This window comes from Ovis aries, chromosome 15 (genome assembly GCF_016772045.2).
Source record: "Ovis aries strain OAR_USU_Benz2616 breed Rambouillet chromosome 15, ARS-UI_Ramb_v3.0, whole genome shotgun sequence".
Lineage (NCBI taxonomy): Eukaryota > Metazoa > Chordata > Mammalia > Artiodactyla > Bovidae > Ovis > Ovis aries.
The window spans coordinates 65354820-65378251 of NC_056068.1; the positions used below are offsets into that span (position 1 = coordinate 65354820).

General features: G+C 46.3%; 1 protein-coding gene across 4 annotated transcripts in view; it reads left to right on the forward strand.

Moving 5' to 3' along the window:
- Positions 1 to 23432, forward strand: part of LDLRAD3 (low density lipoprotein receptor class A domain containing 3) — a 270972-nt gene that overhangs the window by 98514 nt on the left and 149026 nt on the right. The window lies entirely within an intron of this gene.

The following is a 23432-nucleotide window of genomic DNA, read 5'->3' on the forward strand; positions in this document are numbered from 1 at the left end:
TTGGCCATGGGCCATATGCCATTAGGAACCAGGCTTTTACCGTCTCTGTAGGCACTGCCTGGAATCATATGAGCACCTTCTAGAGGTTGTGGGACCCTCTTTAAAACAGTCACCCTGATGCTGGAGATCAGCCTTGCGCACATTCAGAGCCAGGGGTGTGGTTCCTGTGGAGTCCATCAAGGCCACAGGCTTCTCTTTGCCCTGCAGCGCGTGTTTCAGAAAACATAAGCCGTGGCTGGTGTAATAATGCTCTGATGCAAATCACATCTTGGCAAGTGTGAACGACGATGAAAACAATACACATGTGGGACGAACGTTCCCTGTGCTTTTTCTTGGATGTTCTGCTTCTCATGCCAGGTTTTCCCCTCCATGTTCTGCACTTCAAAAATATTTTGTTTTTCATTCCAAATAGTGGGAGTACAAAGGCAGATTTGTTTCATCACTTAATTTGCTAATTCTGCCAGGCTTTTTCTCCCGCCGATGAGCAGTCCTCCTCGCAGTGTTACATTGAAGGCTGGCCTTTAGGAGGATGACAGCGGCACAGGGTCGTATTTACTGTGTCTGTGTATGGCTGCAGAGGACGTGACTAAAAAAAAAAAAAAAAACACGACAATTTAGAAAACCAAACAGTGCCTCTGTGAGTAGCTTCTAGGGTAGGCTGGGAGGCTGGGAGCTGAGCAGGGGAGGGCGCAGACCTGTCTTTGTCCCTTCTTTCTTCTTTTGTTCCTTCCTTTCTTTCTGTACTGGGTCTTCGTTGCTGCCTGTGGGCTTTCCCCTAGCGTGCAGGCCTGTCCCTACTGTGGCTTCTCTTTTCGCAGAGCACAGGCTTTATGGCCCTTGGGCTTCTGTGGTTGCAGCACATGGGTTGAGTTGCCCCATGGCCTGTGGGATCTTTCCAGATCAAGGATTGGACCTATGTCTCCAGCATTGACAGGCAGATTCTTAGCCACTGGACCACCAGGGAAGTCCTTCTGTCTTTGTTCTTGACCCTGTGTGGGATGTAAGGCATGTGGCTTTGCTTTTCTGAGCCTTCTTTTCCTTCTAAATAGCAACTTGCCCTCTGACTTCTGCCCAGAGATGTTAGTTATTTACAGGATTGACATCACCCATGTCACCAAGTTTTGTTTGCTTCCTTTATGATAGAAATGTGGAACTGGAAACACCAACAGAGGCTGCTGCTTAAGAAGAATGAAGATGGATGGATAGAGGGATGAATGGGTCAGTGGATGGATGGATGGAGGAGTGGGTGGATGGATGGATGGATGGATCAGTGGGTGGATGGATGGACTGAGGGATGAATGGGTCAGTAGATGGATGGATGGAGGAGTGGGTGGATGGATGGATGGATCAGTGGGTGGATGGATGGACTGAGGGATGAATGGGTCAGTGGATGGATGGATGGAGGAGTGGGTGGATGGATGGATGGATCAGTGGGTGGGTGGATGGACTGAGAGATGAATGGGTCAGTGGATGGATGGATGGAGGAGTGGGTGGATGGATGGATGGATGGATCAGTGGGTGGATGGATGGACTGAGGGATGAATGGGTCAGTAGATGGATGGATGGAGGAGTGGGTGGATGGATGGATGGATCAGTGGGTGGGTGGATGGACTGAGAGATGAATGGGTCAGTAGATGGATGGATGGAGGAGTGGGTGGATGGATGGATGGATGGATCAGTGGGTGGGTGGATGGACTGAGGGATGAATGGGTCAGTAGATGGATGGATGGAGGAGTGGGTGGATGGATGGATGGATCAGTGGGTGGATGGATGGACTGAGAGATGAATGGGTCAGTAGATGGATGGATGGAGGAGTGGGTGGATGGATGGATGGATCAGTGGGTGGGTGGATGGACTGAGGGATGAATGGGTCAGTGGATGGATGGATGGATGGATAAATACAGAGACTCTCCTCCTATAAGCACATCCCACTCAGGCCTTCCTGCCCTCCTCCCCAGGCTAGATAGATGCCCTGTTTCCATATCCCGCTCTTCCTTACACTAATAAACAAGCAGATACAGTAAAGGGTATTAGGTACTACCTTCCAGGTGACATTAGAAGTTTCAGGACAGCCCGAGAGACCCTGCATGCATCTCGATCACTGTTATCCCCATGACAAACCGTGTTATCTCCTGGCACACGAGGGATGTTCGCTACACATTTTTGAATGAACCAGTGAAAGAGCCATGACTAATTACAAGGATGTGTGGGGGCAAATTTTGCTTGCCTTCCTGTATCCCTCTCACACTGCTGCTCTCTGAGTTCCTTGTCTGTCACCAGGGAGCCAGATGGGAATGCTAAGCTGGAACAGGATTCCTCCTCCCAGTAATGCGCGTGTGCACACACACACACACACACACTCTCTCTCTCTCTCTCTCTCTCTCTCTCTCTCCCTCAAGACGTTCAGAGGGGGCATCTGATAGATTTGCTTTAACAGCCTGACCTCACCTCCTTTTCCACGTCTTCCATCCTAATTCCTCCTTGTTAATGAGTCAGTCTTCTGAGGGTACATATTCCTCCAGGACCTCTTCTTTCTCTCTGGGCCCCAACAGCCATGGCCTCTAGAAGAGCTCTGCCTTTCTCTCTCTCTAAGCCTTTGTGTTCAGTTCAGTCGCTCAGTTGTGTCCAACTCTTTGCGACCCTGTAGACACTCATCATCATCTGAGTCCTTGGATCCTGATATTTTGCTGAAATTTGAAGACCAGTGGCAGAGGCTAGTGAGGGCTTCCACGTGCAGAAATGGGGTGCCTGGCAGCTTCGGCGGCTGCTCCGTTTAATTCCAGGCCTTAGGGGCCCCAGGGGAGTGGCTGAAGCACTCTGGCTTTCCTGGGCTTTAGTGTTCTCATCTGTAAAGCGACTGTAAAGACACCCCCTTCAACTATAGATGTCTGTGATTTAAAATAGAATGTTCTCCTCCCTGTGGAAATACAGAAGGGCTTTCTGGCATGTGGGCATGCACATGGAGGGAGGGATTTAGGTCAGTTTAGGCCTAGGTGGAATGGTGGGGATTTCAGGAGAGCCTGTAGTGCAGGGTTTCTGGGGTCAGACCCTGGAACTTGTAAGTGGTCACCAAGTACTGTGGCCAGTGCTCTGCTTGGATGGTCTCATTCAGTCCTCACCTCTGCCCTCCCCCCACCCCAAGTAAGTCCTGTTAGATCTCCATTTTACAGATGAGGACTGAGGCTCAGAGAATTAAGGAATTGACTAAGGTGCTCACGTGGTCCTGCTGAATTTTAAAAGCAGACCGTGAGGCTTGAGTGAGTAGATGGACTGCTCTGCTGCTGCTGCAGGTAAGGGCATGCCATGCAGCTCCGTAAAGGGGGGTTTTCAGGGTTCAGGGGGAGCTTCCCACCTCCCTCGTGTTCCTTGCAGAGGGAGTACAGACTGAATGTCCTGGACAACACTTTCCCACCCTGCAAAAAAGATACTGTTTTAAGTGTTTGCAGTCATGCCTGCCATTGTTCTGGAGAGTGCAGCAGGGGCTTGAAGCATCAGAACCCATACGGGGTTGTATTAGCAATCTCTTGTTGACTTTGTAAAAATCAATGGCAAGATAATATCAGGAGACTCTGCCCTGTGTATTGGATGAGGGTGACTGGGTACCTGTCCCCATCCCCGTGAGACCATCTCTCTTTTCCAGTCCAGAACTTCTCAAACATTATATATGCCGGAAAGGCATGGAGATCTTGGTAAAATACAGATTCTGGTTCAGCGGGTCTGGGGTGAGGCTAACTGGATTTCTAGCTGTTAGTCTGAATTTCTAACAACCCTCCAGGAAGTTGCCGATACTGCTGGCCCAAGGTCTACACTTGGAGCAGAGAGGGCCCAGGGGTCCCAGGCTGGCTGTGTCAGAATGACCTGGAGTCCTCAGTAAGCAGCTCCCCGGGACCTTCGTGAGAGAGTCCCAGTGAGCAGGTCTAGGATGGGATCCCGGCAACTGCAGGTGCTCCCAGGACCCCCCTGTGAGGAGCACTGTCCAACTCAGTGGTTCCTTAGCCTCTGTGGTCATTGGAGTTCCTGGGGGCTGAGGCCACTTGCGGAAAGATTGCTTCATGGGCCTGGGGTGGGGCGAAGAGCCCTCTTGGGTCTTAACTCCCCAGGTGAGTCTGACCCTCTGACTCACACTCAGGTTCGGGACTTACTTATCCTCAGTCTCCCTGGCCCCAGACTCTTGTCTCCAGCTCAAGTCCTGCCAGCCCCTGCTCTGTCTTTCTCCTTCATTGTGTTTCTTTGGCCCTCTGCCAGCTGACTTTTGCATCTGCTACAGTACGGAAATTGTTCTGGGGAAGGTCACCAGGAATTTCCTAGTTGTCAGATCTGGCAGTTGTCAACATCCGACCCTACTTGACCTCGAGCAGCATTCAGCATCCTTGACCTCATCCTCTTCTTCCCTCCTTTGCTGTCCGTGGTTCCACCCCCATCTCCTCCCTCACAGAGGCCCTACTGGGTCTGCTTCTCTGCATTATCATTCTCCCAGAAACGATCCTATCCTCTCCATGTAATACATCCTCCCTCGGTAATCTCATCCACTCCCATAAACTAGTGATGCCTGAATGCTAATCTCCTCAATGGTCTTCCTAAACCACACATCAGGTCATGTTACTTCTCTCTGAGTTAAGACGGGAGGCAGAGGATTCCGGCACCATCAGCCTGGGCTCAGACCCTGGCTCTGCCACTTGCCAGCCAAGGAGTCTTGTACAGGTCATTGAGCCTCCTTAGCTGCAGTTTTCTCATCTGGAGGCAGGGATGAAGGGCCTTTTGTAGGTGGAGTGACCAGTTATACAGTGAGTACTCGTAAATGCCACTTTGAGTTTATTTTGTGTGCTAAGTCACTTTAGTCACGTCTGACTCTTTGTGACCCCCATGGACTGTAGCCCGCCAGGCTTCTCTGACCATGGGGTTTTCTAGGCAAGAATACTGGAATGGGTTGCCATTTCCTCCTCCAGGGGATCTTCCCAACCCCGGGATTGAACCAGCGTCTTAGTTCTCCTGCGTTGGCAGGCAGGTTCTTTACCATTAGCGCCACCTGGGAAGCCCCGAGTTTTTTTAATCATTAATAATAAGGAATATGAATACCAGCAGCCCTCTAGCAGCTCTCAGGTCATGCATAGAATCGAATGAGACTCCGAAGTGTCTCTGGCCTGACCCTCCTTCCTCCCGCCCTCCTCCCCACTCCCAGGCTCACACCCCAGTGCCTTTGCACATGCTTTTTCCCCTCTACGTCTCCACATAAGGCACAGCCTTGGAGCCCCCGTGGAGCTCCCCTGGGAGCTGAGGGCCATGTCCTCCTTTGTGCTTCTGCTCAGTCTCAGGGGTTCTTCTGATGCCTGAGTCCTGCTGTACCGACTTGGCTTGCTTTTATGTCTGTGTTCTCATCAGACTCTTTCCGTCACAGCCGCATCCCTGGCGCTGGGTATGACCAGCATTCTCTGTGGACTGTGATGCTCACTGTGGAATGAATCAATGTTTGAGTCACAGTGACATCTAGAGCAGGCCTGTTGGCGTGGAGGGCAAACCCTCAGAATGTGCAAGATGGTCTTACCTCGTTATGGGCAGAAACTTAGGCGTCATTCTTGGGGCCTCTCTTTTATCGGCTGCCCCCTTTCCCTAATCTACTCCATCAGTGAGCCTGGGCATCTCTGCCTCTGAAGCAGGGGATCTCAGCCAGGGGTGATATTGACCCCCAGGGTCAATGTCTGAGGGTGTTTTTGTTTGTCATATTGGAGGTGCTTCTGGCATTTGGTGGGTGGAGAGCATGAATGCTCTGAAACATCCTACAGTTCATGGGACAGCCCTCCTTCCAAAGAATTCTCCAGCGCCAATGTCAAGTGCCGAGGTTGAGACATCCTGGTCTAGAGGATTCTGGGTCCGCTCACCATCTTACCCTCTCCCACAATGTGGGCTACCACCTTGGATGGTCTCCTGCCTTTTCCTCCACGCCCTCCATCCCCTCTCCACTAGGCAGCTGGGTGATCTTTTAGAGATACAGCAGAGATGTCCCTGGCGGCACAGTGGTTAAGAATCCTCCTGCCAGTGCAGGGGTCACAGGTCTGGTCCCTCATCTGGGAAGATTTCACTCGCTGCGGAGCATCTAAGGCGTGTACGCCTCAACTACTCAACTACTGAAACCACGTGCCTAGAGCCCGTTCTCTGTAACATGAGAAGCCACCACATCAAAGAGTAGCTTCCGCTCACTACAGTTAGAGAAAGCCCTCACACAGCAACAAAGACCCTGCGCGACCCAAAATAAATGGTTTTGTTTAAGTTATATCAGATAAAATCACTCCTTGTAACGCTTCCCATCACACTTGGACTCAAGCCCCGACTCCTTAGCCAGGCTGAGGGAGACTCCCCTGATGAGGCTTCTGCTTTCTCCTCCTTGTCACCACCTACTCCTCCACCACCACCGTGGCACTCTGCTCCAGCCGACCCTGCCAATCTTCTTCCTCTTCCAGGTTCTTTCCAGTCTTCGGTGTGACCTTGAGATGTTTTCTCTGCCTGGGTTGCGCTCCCCTCATCCCTGCTCCATTGGCTTCTTGTCATTGAGATTTCACTGCAACTGCTGCTGCCTCAAATATTCCTTCCCTGGTGACCCCAGCTACACACACAGTCCCTCCTATCACATTGGCTTGCATCTCCACGTAGCAGTTAGCACCGTCTGCTTTTGCATGTTGGTTTGTTAGAGCTCCCCTGCCTTGCGCAGGGCTGTGTCCACCCCTGCGTAGAACAATACCTGGCACATAATTAGTTTTCAATAAACTATGATGGAAGTAGAAGCAATAGTCGTAGCTTGTATAAAGGAGCCTGAAAGTTGTTCTACGGGATTTGCATTGAATACCCACGTTATCTCCCTTTTATAGGGGGGGAACTGTTGTTGTTGTTGTTCGGTTGTGTCCACCTCTTTGCGACCCCATGGACTGCAGCACGCCAGGTTTCCCTGTCCACTATCTCCCGGAGTTTGCTCAAACTCATGTCCATTGAGTTGATGATGCCATCCAACCATCTCATCCTCTGTTGCCTCCTTCTCCTCTTGCCCTCAATCTTTCCCAGCATCCAGGTCTTTTCCAATGAGTCAGCTCTTCACAGGCCAAAGGATTGAGGCCCCAGAAATTTATGTAACTTGTCAACAGATTCTGTAGCTAGAAAGTGGCAGAGCTGGGATTTGAACCTAAGGAATCTGATTCCCAAATCTTAATCACTTTTCATCACTCCACAAGACTGTGTGGTAAAGAAAGAAATGAATGCGGAATATGGATGATGCATTCACACCTGTTCTTCCTGAGTGAGTGATAGCAGGGTAGTCTTTGCAGGACTGGGATTTTGTTTAATTTGGCTTCAAATTTTGTGACTCTCTCTCATTTTGTGAATGATTCCCTAATGTCTGGGTTATTAAGAAAGAGCACCCAAAATCTCTGTTGCTCATAATCATTCAATACTCTATGAATGCATTCGGCTACCACCTTCTTTTCTTCTGCTTTCCCCTATAGCATCCCATTTTCCTCATTTTTAACTGATTTCCTTTCCTAAGCCAACTCAATTTAAGAATTGAGATGGAGCAAAAACAAACAATAAGAGACGTCACTTTGCCGACACAGGTCCATATAGTCAAAGCTATGGTTTTTTCGGTGGTCATGTGCGGATATGAGAGTTGGACCATAAAGAAGGCTGAGCGCCAAAGAATTGATGCTTTTGAATTATGGTGCTGGAGAAGATTTTTGAGAGTTTTTTGGACTGCAGGGAGATCAAATCAGTCAATCCTGGAGGAAGTTAACCCTGAATACTCATTGGAAGTACTGATGCTGAAGCTGGGTCTCCAATACTTTGGCCACTCAATGCAAAGAACTGACTCATTGGAAAAGACCCTGATGGTGGGAAAGATTAAGGGCAGGAGGAGAAGGGGATGAGGATAAGATGGTTGGATGGCATCATCGACTTAATGGACATGAGTCTGAGCAAACTCTGGGAGATAGTGAAGGACAGGAAAGGTTGGTGTGCTGCAGTCCTTGGAGTTGCAGAGTCAGACGTGACTTAGCGACTGAACAACAACAGAAGCAAACAGGTATATACAGAAAGTGTGTCCCTGGGTAAATTACTGAGTCTCTCTGATTCTCAGGGTTCTCAGTATAGTGCTAGTAATCATCCCTGCCTCATTGTTTTTTGGTAGAGTGGGCCTGGAGTAAAGTCCACGAAAGCCCAAGGCATGCAGGAAGTGTTTATGGTTATTTTCTTATCTTTCTTCACTTATGGTGAGCATGATGGAATCTCGTGCTGGTACCTGGCCCAGTGGAGGCGATGGAAGGCACTGCGTGGTTTGCTGTGTCTTCTCAAGTCACTCCTATCCGCTGGTGGGCTCGGTTACAGAGGCCCACAGCAAATGACAGGCTGTCGTCTTGTCCAGTTTTGGGTGACTGTGTCCACCGGAGTAAATTGGTTTTTGAACAGCAGAGATATGGGGTCTAGTAAGTAGAAAAGACTTCACGACTCTTCAGTGTGCTTGTGTATAAAGTCGAGCTTGACAAATAGAAAGCATTTACTGGGGAGAAAATGAGTCAGGTTCCCAGGAACTTTTTGTTACTATGGCAACAGAGTATTTAGCCAGTCCTGCTTTGGCCAGTGTATAGTATAATAGCGAGGAATGTCAACTGTTATGTCTCGATTGCTTATTAGCTCATAAAATACCCTAGTTTACGTACTAATTGTTGCTGGAGAAAAGAACCCTATTTTAAAATAATCCAGTCACTCATTTCTTGGTACTAAGCCACTTTGGAGCTTTAGCAAAAAAACAATAATTAGAGTAATGAAATCTCTTAACCTTACTGGTGCTGGGCAACTTCTCATTTATCCTGACAACTACACTATAAGGTCCTCATCCTGTTCTACAGATAGGGTAGTTAGGTAATGCCCAAGTTCTGGGAAGCAGGTGAAACCAGGATGTGGCTCTGGGTCTGATTCCTAATTCTTTCTCCTTTACCATTAATCTAGGCTTATTCATTTCTTTAAACCAGAAGAGGCAAAAATACAAGAGTATTGACCTTTCTCTAGCACAGGATTCTTCCGCCTCAAAACTATTGACATTTGGGGGCCAGATAGTCATTTACTGGAGTTTCCCAGATGGCGCTAGTGGTAAAAAATCCACCTGCCAATACAGGAGACCCAAGAGATGTGGGTTCAATCCCTGGGTTAGGAAGATCCCCTGGAATAGGAAGTGGTACCCACTCCAATATTCTTGCCTGGAAAATTCCATGGGCAGAGGAGCCTGGTGGGCTAATTAGTCCATGAGGTCGCGAAGTCAGACACAACTGAGTGAGCCCACAATCATTTCTTTGTTGGGGGTTGTGGAGCTGTCCTGTGCATTTTATTAGTAGGATATTTAGCAGCATCCCTGGTCTGCCCACTAGATAGATACCTGTGGTCTCATCCCAGCCACCTCCCCAGTATTGCCACATGTTGCCTGGGGAGCCAAGTGGAAGAACCAGGGAGAATTTAGCCAACATCATGTCTTCCTAGAAAGCAGCAGCCCTTCCATCTCTGATGCCACCACCCTCCCAGATTTCAGGAGTTCCTGGGAAGTTTTGTTTCTGTGTTTAGCGTGCTCAGAGAGCTGTGGCACTCATTGCCAAGATCTAATTTTAGAACATTTTCATCACCCTCCAAAGAAACCTTCTGTTATTGATTTCTGATTCATTCCAGTGTGAGTGGACAGCGCACGTGGTCTGATTTCATTCCTCTCTGAGGTCTGTTCCATGGCCCCAGGGGTTTCCTGGGGGACATTTGGTGCGCCCCTGAGGAACAGCGTGTTCTGTGTGGTCGGCGGGAGAGTTCTGTGGAGGGGCGTGAGGTCTGGTTGGCTTTCAGTGTCGTTTGTTTTTCCTGTTTCCTCCCCGATCCGCAGCCTCATTTTTCTGTCCATCACTGAAAATGGAGTGTTGAAGTCTCTACCTCGTATTATTTAAATGTCTGTTTCTCCTTTCAGTTCTGTTCGTGTATTTTCTGGCTCCGTTTTTTGGTGCATATGTCTTCCTGATTTCTTTGTCTTTAAGAATACTCTTTATCTTAAATCCTATTTATTTGTCTGAGATGAGTAGTCACTCCAGCTGTCTTGATTTGGGGTATATTTAAAAAAAAAAAAAAAAAAGCCTGCTGGGTTAATCTAATGTGCAGTCAGGATTGGGTGTCCTTGCTCTTGGAAGATAAATAACAAGCTGAAGATTGATGTTCTGTCTTTAAAGTCAGCCCAGGGCTACCAGGAGATAATATCCATGGGATTATGTGATTCCTGTGACTGGCATCATAGAATCCTCTGGATGCCTCAGTGAAAACCTTTCCTGGAGCAAAATTTGGGGTGGGTTAAGTACTGTTATTTTGGAAACAGTTGCTTTCAGGTTACCTCATGACAGACACAGAATGTTCTCTTGCTCAACCTTTCAGAGGAGCCAGAGGCCACCTCCCTGTCTGTGCCCCGTTGTTTTTGTTTGTTTGTTTTTAATTTTTGACAATGGCACTTGGTTTGTAGGATCTTAGTTTCCCCATCAGGGATTGAGCCCACTCCTCCTGCGTTGGAAGCCCCGAGTCTTAACCACTGGACCACCAGGGAAGGCCCCAGTATGTGCCCTGTTGTGCCCTGTTGACACCGCCCAACAAAGGATTACACCTGCTGTGCCTGAGTGAAAGCCCTGTTGTCTGTGGGTGTCACACCACATTTAACCCTCACATCATAGACCTTTCTATGGGGCTCTTTGTAGGTATTATTGCAACAATTAAGGAGACAAGACTCTGAGTTCCAGGATTGCTCTGTGGATGTGGATGCTGTTGTTCAGTTGCTAAGTCATGCCCGACTCTTTGCAACCCCATGGACTGCAGCACGCCAGGCTTCCCTGTCCGTCACCAGCTCCTGGAGTTTGCTCAAGTTCATGTCCGTTGAGTCGGTGATCCCATCTAACCATCTCATCCTCTGTCGCCCCTTTCTCCTCCTGCCCTCAATCTTTCTCAGCATCAGGGTCTTCTCCAATGAGTCAGCTCTTCGCATCAGGTGACCAAAGTATTGGAGCTTCAGCTTCAGCATTAGACCTTCCAGCAAATATTCAGGGTTGATTTCCTTTACGATGGACTGGTTTGACCTCCTTACAGTGGATGTATGGGGAGGAACAAGTCAGAGGGGCTGTCAGACACTGACTTCTGGAAAGCTAATGAGTGATAAGCTTTCTCTTCGCAAATCTGGGGGTGAAGACTATGCACAGCAATGAGGGGCTTTTAAAAAGGGAAACTTCAGTTTGTCAGGGGTCCTGAGGGCAGGCAAGGAAGGCTCTCAAAAGCAAAACCTGCTTTTGGCAAAGATGACTGTCACTGCCCAGCAAGATGGAAGGTGATGGAGAATGGACTCTTCTTTATTCATTTTTATTCAAACAGTTTTTAATCAAAACTGTCTTTGATTCTCACATCCCCCCCCCCTTTTTTTTTTGAAGTCTTGTTTTTAAGGTGAAAACTATTCTATCTGTATCCGTTCCCACATCTGTTCTTAATCTCAGGGACTCTGATCATTGTCAGGAAGTTGTTCCTCTAAGCATTGAAAAGCCTCTGGAGGCTAAGTTATCTGACCCACATTTAGTTAGCATCATTTTTGAGCTGTTTTTTCCTTTCAGGGTTTGTCTCTAGAAGAATCAGTTGGGGATGTCTTGGTTTCCTGCTTCTAGTCTCTGGAATTTGCATTCCAGCACCTTTCCACACCAACATGTTTATACACATATGTACGTGCATTATTAGCAGCCAAAATAAGTAACCTGATAGAACCTTTAGGTTATAAACTAATGTCCTGATCCCAAACGTGCTAACTTCTTTTTTGCCTCTTTACTGTCATTTTAAATAATAAGATTATTCAAAGGGCAGTGGCTGGCAATTAGAATTCCCTCATCGGTTAGTGCTTTTTTCCCCCTAAAAGCCCAAAGAACATTATAGACTTGGCTCTCTTCTGTTCCTCCAGGGCCTTTTGGGAGTGGGCAGGATATGTCCTTGACTTACACAGCCTCGTAATATTCTTGTGAATCCATAAAAATTTTCTTTATAAAAAGCAAATCTGACCTTTCACTTTTTTTCATAGAAATGTCCACTGGCTCCCAGGATAGGCGTCCAAACTCCTGCCTGTGTCTTTCTCAGCCTTCCCTTCTGCCGTATTCTATCTTCTGGATACCCTGACTTCTCCCAAATCTCGCTATAAACCACAGCCTGTCTCAGTTCACATCATTTATTTCGCCTAGAGTGCCTTCCCCTCTTCTTTTTCACCCACACACTTCTCCTGATTGTTCATGTTGTTGTTGTTCAGTTGCTAAGCCGTGTCCGACTGTTTGCAACCCCATGGACTGCAGCACTCCAGGCTCCTCTGTCCTCCACTGTCTCCCAGAGCTTGCAAATGTGTGTCTATTGAGTCCATGATGCTATCTAACCATCTCATACCCACATGTGATTCTTCATACCCAAATAAAATAGCGCTGCGTTGTACCGTGCCCCCTGGTCCCCTAGGCTGCATGGGTTGTGTTCCTTTTCTAAGTTTGTCTTACACCCTGGCCATCCCCCTCATATTTTTTTTCTTAAAGTATAGTTGATGCATAATGTTTCAGGTGTGCAGCAAAGTGGTTCAGTTATACATTCATATGCATTATATTCTTTTTCAGATTCTTTTCCCTTTTCCCTTATCAGATTCCTACTACATATCTCATTAGGTTATTACAAGATATTGAATATAGTTCCCTGTGCTGTATTCCCTTGTTTATTTTCTATATAGTAGTATGTATCCATCACCCATGTATTGACTGAGAATGCACTGCTGGGCAGAAGTGTTTGAAACTAGTAGTAATAACTATAGTAATAGCAATCGCTAATGCTGTGTGGTAATACTCTACAATACAGTCTAACACTAAGTGCTACATGCTACTGTATTTTATCATGTAATATCAAATAATAATAGCTAATATGTAATATAAATGATAGTAGCTAGTAGAATATGAACTATCATAGCTAATAGCATGTTCCAGACAAAGTTCTAAGTAATTATTGTCTTGTCTCATTTAATACCCTTAGCAGCCCAGTAAGGGAGGTACTGTTCATATCTCTGTTTCCTGATAAGGAAATGGAGGCAAAGAGAGGTGAAATATTTTCAGTACATCACATAGCAGTCCCACAGCGCTTGATTCAGTATTTGAACCCAGGCAGGCTGACATGCAACCCTGCATTAACTGTGTATTAGGGTGTTGAAAGGTAAATGCCTATACAGCTTATATAGTTCTTATCTCGTTGCAGTTCTCTGGTTTTTGTCCTTTTCTCCCTCTTCTAGGTTAGTGTTCTCAGGGAGGGACTTCTGCTAGCTAGAAGAAGTTATGTTTGATTCTCTTTGAGACCTTCACATCCTATCTGTGCCACAGAGAGACTTTAAGAATTAATGTTAGTGGAACCAATAACCAAAGAGTAAGACCTTAGTTGGGCTTCCCTGGTGGCTCCATGGTAAAGAATCTGCCTGCCAATGCAGGAGACTCAGGAAACACAAGTTTGATCTCTGGGTCGGGAAGATCCCCTGGAGGAGGAAATAACAACCCACTTCGGTATTCTTGCCTGGAGAATCCCATACAGAGAGGAGCCTGGCGGGCTACAATCCATAGGGTCACAAAGAGTTGGACATGACTGAGCATGCCTGCGCATATGCACCAGGACTTAGATGGCGTAGTTATTACCATCCATGGCATCCATTTGACTTTTCTAAGACCATCCGTATATGTGAAGAAGAGCAGTTTGTAGAACCAGGAACCATGTTAGGGAAGGGAGAATATTATCAGATTCCCACTAGATATTGCATTAGACTGTATTCTCTACACGCAGAATCTCACACTGAAACCTGTGCTGTCTTAATGCCCCCTTTACTGGTGGGGTTCTGAGACTGGTGGACGTTAAGTAACTTATCCATGGTCTCAGCTGTCATGTGTCAGAATTGGGATAGAAACTCAGACGTTCTCTACCCTAAGCCCTTCTGACCTCTTTTGTTGTTGTCCAGTCGTTCAGTTGTGTCTGACTCTTTGCAATCCCATGGACTGCAGCACGCCAGGCTTCCCTGTCCGTCACCAACTCTCGAAGCTTGCTCAAACTCATGTCCATTGAATTGGTGATGCCATCCAACCATCTCATCCTCTGTTGTCCCCTTCTCCTCCTGCCTTCAATCTTTCCCAGGATCGGGGTCTTTTCCAATGAGTCGGCTCTTTGCATTATGTGGCCAAAATATTAGAGCTTTAGTTTCAGCATCAGTCCTTTCAATGTATATTCACGGCTGATTTCCTTTAGGATTGACTGATTTGATCTCCTTGCAGTCCAAGGGACTCTCAAGAGTCTTCTCCAACACCACAATTCAAAAGCATCAATTCTTCGGCACTCAACCTTCTTTATGGTCCAACTCTCACATCTGTACATAACTATTGGAAAAACCATAGTTCTGACTATATGGACCTTTATCAGCAAAGTAATATCTCTGCTTTTTAATACACTGGCTAGGTTTGTCATAGTTTTTCTTCCAAGGAGCAAGCATCTTTTAATTTCATGGTTGCAGTCACTATCTGCAGTGATTTTGGAGCCCAAGAGAATACAGTTTGTCACTGTTTCCATTGTTTCCCCATCTGTTTGCCATGAAGTGATGCCACCGGATGCCATGACCTTCGTTTTTTGAATGTTGAGTTTTAAGCTAGCTTTTTCACTTACCTCTTTCACTTTCATCAAGAGGCTCTTTAGTACCTCTTTGCTTTCTGCCATAAGGGTGGTATCATCTGCATATCTGAGGCTATTGATATTTCTCCCTGCAATCTTGATTCCAGCTTGTGCTTCATCCACCCCGGCATCTCTCATGATGTACTCTGCATGTAAGCTAAGTAAACAGGGTGACAATATACAGCCTTGATGTACTTTTTTCCCACTTTGGAACCAGTCTGTTGTTCCATGTCCATTTCTAACTGTTGCTTCTTGACCTACATACAGGTTTCTCCGGAGACAGGAAAGGTGGTCTGCTATTCCCACCTCTTGAAGAATTTTCCACAATTTGTTATCATCTACACAGTCAAAGGCTTTAGTGTAGTCAGTGAAGCAGAAGTAGATGTCCTTCTGGAATTCTCTTGCTTTTTCTATGATTCAGCAGCCGTTGGCAATTTGACCTCTGGTTCCTCTGCCTTTTCTAAATCCAGCTTGAATATCTGGGAGTTCTCAGTTCATGTACTCTTGAAGCCTAGCTTGGAGAATTTTGAGCATTATTTTGGTAGCATGTGAAATGAGAGCAATTGTGTGGTAGTTTGAACATTCTTTGGCATTACCGTTCTTTGGGATTGGAATGAAAACTGACTTTTTCCAGTCCAGTGGCCACTGCTCAATTTTCCAAATTTGCTGGCATATTGAGTGCAGCCCTTTCACAGCATCATCTTTTAGGATTTGAAATAGCTCAGCTGGAATTCCATCACTTCCACTAGCTTTGTTTGTAGTGATGCTTCGTAAGGCCCGCTTGACTTCACATTCCAGGATGTCTGGCTCTAGGCGATTGATCACACCATTGTGGTTACCTGGGTCATTAAGATTATTTTATATAGTTCTGTGTATTCTTGCCACCTCTTCTTAATATCTTCTGCTTCTGTTAGGTCTATACCATTTCTGTCCTTTATTGTGCCCATCTTTGCATGAAATGTTCCCTTGGTACTTCTAATTTTCTTGAAGAGATCGCTAGTATTTCCCATTCTATTGTTTTCCCTTATTTCTTTGCATTGTTCACTGAGGAAGGCTTTCCTTTCTCTCCTTGCTATTCTTTGGAACTCTGCATTCAGATGGTATATCTTTCCTTTTCTCTTTTGCCTTTTGCTTCTCTTCTTTTCTCAGCTATTTGTAAGGCCTCCTCAGATAACCTTTTTGCATTTCTTTTTCTTGGGAATGGTTTTGATCACTGCCTGCTGTACAGTGTTATGAACCTCTGTCCATAGCTCTTCAGGCACTCTTGTCTATCAGATCTAATTCCTTGAATCTATTTGTCACTTCCACTGTATAATCATACGGGATTTGATTTAGGTCATACCTGGATATCCCCAAGGTTATATACCTCCTATTCTTATTATAAAAGAGGAAATGTTTATGTCTATACTACCATGTGTAAAATAGATAGACATTGGGAAATAGCTATATAGCACAGGTGCTCTGTGATGACCTAGAGGGCTGGAAGGAGGAGGGGAAGACTCACTAGAGAGGGGATATATGTGTACATATAGCTGATTCACTTTGTTGTACAGCAGAAACTAACACAGCATTGTAAAGCAGTTACACTCCAATAAAAGAGAGACGTTTAGAAAGAATTTTCTATTTGAATTTCTTGCAAAGCTGTTTCCGCTACCTGCCCTCTTTCTATATTCGTGGTCCAGTTAGCGTGTGGTCCTTTGCTCTCTCTGCTCCCCAGTGTGTATCTCTGAAACAGCCAAGATGGCCTTTTAAGAAATCACACATTGCGATATCTGATCAATAAAACAGTGGAGTCCACCCGAGTAGTCATGTGGAGCTGAACTGCTGGAACAGGCAAAGGGCATTTTGCTCAGGCAATAATGAATCTGCAGAGGCTTGGATTCCCAGGCCTGGGTTTGGCTCACTGGGCTGTTTGTCATGTGCATTTGGACTACAGTAAAAGGCCTGTTTTCTCCTTCCCAGACTTCTTGGAGAATCCAACAATATACTGCTTTTTAAAAGTCTGTTATTTTTATGAGGCTGTTTTTGCTTTCTCACCCCTAGCCACGAAGTCATTTTTGACTTTTAAAAGGAACCATAGTTTGACTTTTTACAGAATGGACCAGGGGACAGAATATAGCAACAACTGCAGATCCATTACTTTCCGTAAAGTTTTTAGCTAGTGGTGGACACATGTGGGTATTTACTTTGGGGCTATGGAGTGTGTGTAATGACTCAAACTTTGTGACTTTTATAATTTGATTTCTTTTCTAATTTATACTGTACTGTAGGATTTATAATTCCCACACCTTTCATGTGAGTGGAATGGCAGCTATCTCATAGCACATTCCTTATGAGAAATAGGGTTTAAAATTTTTTTTTAATTAAAGAAACAGTACTGGGTACGTTTACTGACGTGAGAAGCAAGTTCATTTTGACCCCCTTTCATTTTACACTGTTCTTGGGCTTCCCAGGTGCCTCAGTGGTAAAAAATCTGCATGCCAGTGAAGAAGACGTGGGTTCGATCCCTGGGTCAGGAGAATCCCCTGGAGAAGGGAATGGCAACCCACTCCAGTATTCTCGCCTGGGGAATCCAATGGACAGAGGAGCTTGGTGGCTAAAGTTCATGGGGTCACAAGAGTCGGACACGACTTAGGGAGTAATTAACAACACTGTTCCTGCCCCCTAGCCTTTGCATACGGGGTTCCCTCCATTTGGAACAGCCTTCTCTCCACAGTCCCCCAACACTGAAGGCTCATCCATGGCATAGCTATCACCTGTGTATCCTCATTCTCTGAGGAATGACAGAGTTTGTGAATTACTATTAGTGGAATGCATAACTAAGGCCTTAACTGCCTGAGCATCACATCCGTTTGCACCTGGGCTGTGTGTCTCAGCTGAGGCTGCCTGTCCTTTGAGAAGGCTTTTCCGACATCAGCTTCTTCCCCGTTTGAGATTAGGTGTCCTCTAGCTCCCCCATCAGAGCACTGACGGCACTGCATGCAGAGGCTCATTGACCAGCCTGCTAATCCCCTCATCAGTTAGAGAGCGCTGTGGAATCTCCACACAACTGACTCAGGGCCTGACAGATAGTAGGATGCTCAGAAATATTTTGTTCTTTGCCAAGAGAGAGCAGGAAAAAAAAAAAATGTTGGCCCCTTGAACTCTGTTTTGTATTATGCACAGGGAAAATGTAAATCCTTAAAAAATGGATAGACCTGGTTAAGAGTTTAAGAATTCTAAATGAGCTTGGTTTTGTGTGTGTGTGTGTGTGTGTCTGTGTGAAAACAACTGCTGTTTGAATATGAGCTCACAGCTTTTTAAAAAAGAATGTTTTATTTACTTGGCTGCACCGGGTCCTGCTGCGGCACACAGGATCTTCAGCTGCATCATGCAAACTCTGAGTTGCCGCATGTGGGATCCAGTTTCCTGGCCCGTGAAGCTCTGTGACTCTTTACTGGGCCCCAGATGTTACCCACAGGAAGATGGGAGTCTTTGCTCTAAGAGGGTCACAGCCTGATGACACCAGGACGGGCGTCTCTTGGTTCCCTTCTCTCGTTCTGACACGATCTCCAAATACTGGTCCGCGGGCTGTGGCCTTCCTGCATTTTGGATGCTAATGCAGCTTTTCCTTTAGGGCGATGGTGAGTAGAGGTTATTGCAGATTTGTTTATGTCCTTTCTGGTTTTAAAAAAAAGTTGACAATTTTGTTATTCCTTCATCCACTTTCACCTAGTCTAAAAAAAAAAAAATAATTCTATTTTACTGATCCGTGAAGTCCAGAGCTGTGATAGTCAGGCTCTAAAAGGAAAGGGAGGGCTCAGATCAGTAAATAACCCAGCCCCTTGGGGAGCCCCCAGCTCTGTCTTGCTGCTGGTGAAAGCTGCTGCTTTGGAAAGTTCATGGCGCAGGCCCGTGAAACGTGGTGGATTCAAGTGTTCAGTGGGATGGAGTCGCCGGGCCAGCCTCTGTCAGGCGGTTTTAGGCAGAGAGAGTCTTCTACTTCTGCCAGGGTCTGCTGAGTGTCCTGCTGAAATCTTCCCTTCATGGAAATGGGGGTGAGCTGGGGACAACCAGATTTTGTCCAGGACTCCCCTGAGCCCCCCGGGGGGCCGTGCAAGCAGGGAGCTGTTGTCAGCCTCGGGCTTCTCTCTGAGCCTCTGCCAGACGCTCGGCGGGCTGCTGGTGATCCGCGCTGTGGTTGCCTGAGCAGGCGTCTGCCGGTGCAGATGTAAATCATAACAGGACTTGCTCCCTGACAGAGAAGGTAGCTGAGCATCAGTGACAAGGCAAGGAAGCTCAGTAGTGATTCCTGAAGATGGTGCAGGGCCAGGGCCAAAGAGCTGGTTAATTGAATGGTACCTAATTCACGTACAGTTGTTTTCATTCTCTTTGTTTAGTCCTTTGGAGCTGGCCTGAGCCTTAAAAGTATCTAAGGAGGCAGGAGAACAGGTGTCAGTTCAGTTCAGTTGCTCATTCGTATCTGACTCTTTGTGATCCCATGGACTACAGCATGCTAGGTCCCTGTCCATCACCAACACCTGGAGCTTGGTCAAACTCATGTCCATCAAGTCAGTGATGCCACCCAGCCATCTCCTCCCCTGCTGCCCCTTTCTCCTTCTGCCTTCAGTCTTTCCCAGCATCATGGTGTTTTCCAGTGAGTTAGTTCTTCGCATCAGAGGGCCAAAGTATTGGAGTTTCAGCCTCAGCATCAGTCCTTTCAGTGAATATTCAGGGTTGATTTCCTTTAGGATTGACTGGTTTGATCTCCTTGCCGTCCAACAGACTCTCAAAGAGTCTTCTTCAACACCACAGTTCAAAAGCACCAATTCTTCAGCACTCAGCTTTCTTTATGGTCTGACTCTCACATTCATACATGAATCAATAATTAAAGTTTGAGCCTTGACTCTGTTGATCAGCAGTGTCAGGCATCTTTATTTCTGGACCTCAGTTTTCTTATCTGTAAAATGGGTTTTGTGAGAAGTAAATGGCACGGTAGCTGTAAAGCATAGAGCACAGTGCTCAGCCCAAACTAAGCATTTGCCCAGTGCTAGCTGTGATTACCCAGCCCAGTCTCTCCTTTTCTAGGATCATTAGTATATTCAGTGAGTACTGATTAGGTGCCTGTGATAGCCACTGTACATTCATACTCCTGAAGAGTGGTGAATGAGGGCCTTCCCTGGTGGTCCAGGGTCTAAGACTCCAAGCTCCCAGTGTAGGGGGCTCAGGTTTGATCCCTGGTTAGGGAACTGGATCCCACATGCTGCAACTGAAAGTTCACACGCTGTAACTAAAGATCTCACGTGCCGCAACGAAGATTGAAGATCTCCTGTGCCGCAACTAAGACCCAGCACAGCCAAAGAAATAATAAGCAAAATAAATGTTTTAAAAAATAATAAACAAGAAAAACAATAGAGAAATTCAATTTTTTAAAAAGTGATGAGTTAAAGTGTCCAAGTGTGTGTGTGTGTGTGTATGTGCATCAAACAGCTCAGCACAAAGCCAGTGACGTTCCTCCTGAGCAGGAAAAGAAAGCAGAGTAAGGGCTAACATGCCTGAGGCTGGGGATCGAGGTTTCCACTGTAGAAAATGGTTAAGGAGGCTTTAGTAAAGTGGAGTGAGGCTTGCTGACCCTTAAGAGAAAGGCATTCCAAGCAGAGGGTGACGCAGGCTGCACAGGACCTCAGACGCGTGCTGGGAGGCCAGCGTCCATGGAGCACGAACGTTGGGCATCAGATTGGAGGGCTTCCTTGGAGCTGCCTGATGCTGTGATGGGAGCTGTAGGCATTCCTAAAGTGTTGGGAGGACACTGACGTTTTGAATAGGGGAGTGACGTGTCCAGTTTATAGAGAGACTCTGAGGTGAGATGTCAAAGCCCATGGGCAGCCTTTCTTCCCTGACTGCTGAGAAGGCGATGGGAGCAAGGCTGCCTGAGCCTCTGATTTGAGCGTCTGTTGCTGGGCCTCAGCTCTGACAGTTATTGCTGTGGTGTCTGCTTACTGGCCGCTTTCTATTTCCCACATCTCTTCTGTGTTTACTGGAATTCTTCTCCCTCCTTGATACATTTATTCAGTAGTTATGGGTTCAACAGATCTTCGGGTTACAGTCCAATACTATCGTTGTTGGTTTTGTTGCTCGAGTTGTTCTAACTTTGGCCATTGGGAGCTCCTGCAGGTTCACTGCTGTGAACTTTTGACATGTCTCCATTGTATTTTGAACACTTATTTACTTTCTGTCCAGGTTTATCTTGTCTCCCCCCACCGGCCCCCAAATGAACCACTTCTTCAAGGAGCCCTGGTTCTCTTTATCGGATAATGGGTATTTAGAAACCAGGATCTAGGTGCTGGCTTTGCTTATGGCTATAGGGGGTGTACTACTTCTAGTCTTTCTTAGCAGATGGAGCTAGGAAATATATGTACTACACTAACACATGCATGTATCTTTCTACCCGTCTACCTTTACAAACCTTGAGTTCATAGTGATGCTTCAGTTCCAGTCCAAAGCTTCAGGGTTTGTTTCAGTCTTCTCTCTTTATTTGTAATTTCCTCCTCTGACAGTGAGAAACCTTGGTCTTGTTATCTGTAATATACTTACCTATTTGTTCAATGCTAGTACACACAGAAGGCCGTTGCAGAATTGCTGATTCATACCCCTGTGAGAAGCAAATGTAACTAGAGTATTTGTGAACAATTCTTTTTTTCTTTAGCCTTATAGAATCCAGGCAAAATAACGTTTGCTTAAGCTAGTTCTTTTCTTCCCTTACCTCCTTCAGTCTGTTGCTTACTCATCTGCAATATAGTTTTGTTCATTTGTTGCTATTTATATTTCATTTTGACTCCTCCTCCCCCGGCACACATATCAATTTCAATTGTTTACTCTTTGAGCAGGTAAAATATTATCATGGTTCTAAGAGTCAGAGCTATACAAATAGTCCCAGAGGAGTGCCGCCTTCTCATTCTGGCTATCTCATTCCATTTCCAGTTCCCCATCCTTTCCAACCCTTTACCACCCACCCGCTGTAGGGATCCAGTCTCTTTAGCCTCTGGTTCATCCTTCCTATACTTCTTTTGCACAGATAAGCCAATACTTCAATGTTTTCATATATGCCCTTCTTTTGCTATACGGAGTGGATAAAGTACTATAGATACTATTTTGCACTTTGCTTTCTTCACTTAACAGTATATCCTGGAGATCACTTCATATCAATTCGTAGATATGAACTCCTTAAACTTCGATTATCAGAAAAAGAAATTTAACAACCCAAGGATTAATTTTAAAATCCCGTAAGCCTAGTGATGATGCTGATGCTGATAATAAATAGCATAAGCTCTACTGTTAAACCAGCACCTACTCTATGGCATGCTCTGGGCTAAGCATTTTATATAGATTATTGCACTGAGTCCTTCCTAGAGCCCAGTGAGATTTACATACTGATGAGGAAACTGAGCTCAGTAATTTTTAGAAGCTTGCCCAGGTTACGAAGAATAGAACCACAATTTGAACCCAGGACACTCTCCTAAGTTCGTGCTTTGTGAAGAGCACACTCTCACCATTCTAAAGTATTTTCAGGCTAAAACAAAGCCATGCGGGTTTTTAAAACCTAGACATATCTCTGGCCTTGAAACCCTGTTGATTGTGTATCAGCTGCTGCCAAAATTGGCCTGTTACTGATGGCAGGAACATGAAGGTAATTTACTGCTTGTTCATTCCAAAGAAATGGCCCTTCCTTCCTGAGGACCATAGGTCCTGTCTCTAGACAGGAGACAAGAGGGATGCTAGGTGGGGCCCGCTCCCCCGGATGCAGCAATACATCCCATCTCACCTTGTAATCGCAAGCCACAGCAGCCAGCCCTGTGAATGGGAAAGCGCATTGCCCCACAGGGCTGTTTGGTTAGCAGGACACTCCATCAAGCCTGAGTTACAGCAGTTTCTGCTAAAACTGTTTGTACAGGAGTGGAAGAAGGGTTTCTTTGGGCAGGAGTCTGGCTTCTGTTGTGAGGAGTGACAGCCTCTGGCAGAGGGGCAGTACAGCGGAGTTGGTTGAGAACCTGGCTTCTGGGTTCTGAGTGCCAGGGGCCTCATACCAGCATCAGATTTTCAAGCCTTGTAACTCTGGGCAAGTCACTTCACCTCTTCAGAGCATTTCTGTGACATGATACGACCTATATTAGGGGTGTCCATGACCACGTTCAGTTTCTATGATTTGCTAGAAGGAATCAGAGAACTCAGCACACAGTCATACTCACGGCTATGATTTATCACGGCAGAAGGAGACAAAGCGAAGCCAACAGAGGGAACAGATGAAGGAGTGAAGTCAGAGGACACCAAGCCCAGGCTCTCAGAGACCCTTCCCAAGGCGGTCACACAGGAGGCACTGAACCCCTCCAGCAACAAGTGTAACTTGGTATATGACATGTTTTTTCCCCAGGAAGCTCATTAGAGACTCAGTGCCCAGGGTTTTTACTAGGGTCTGGTCATGCAGGCCCCCTCTGCCAACATGTGTCAAAATCCCAGACTCCCAGAAGAAAGGTTCAGCATAAATGCACTGTTTGCGTGAATGGTTTGCATGAACAGTGAGCCACCCTCAGGAGAAAATGATGCGAACCTTCCCGAAATGCAAGTTCCCAGATGCGAGCCAAGCGAGGGCCAATTTTGCAAGCAAACCTTTCTCAGGGTGGCATCCTCGGGCCTCTTAGGTTAATAACTCTTTTCTGCTC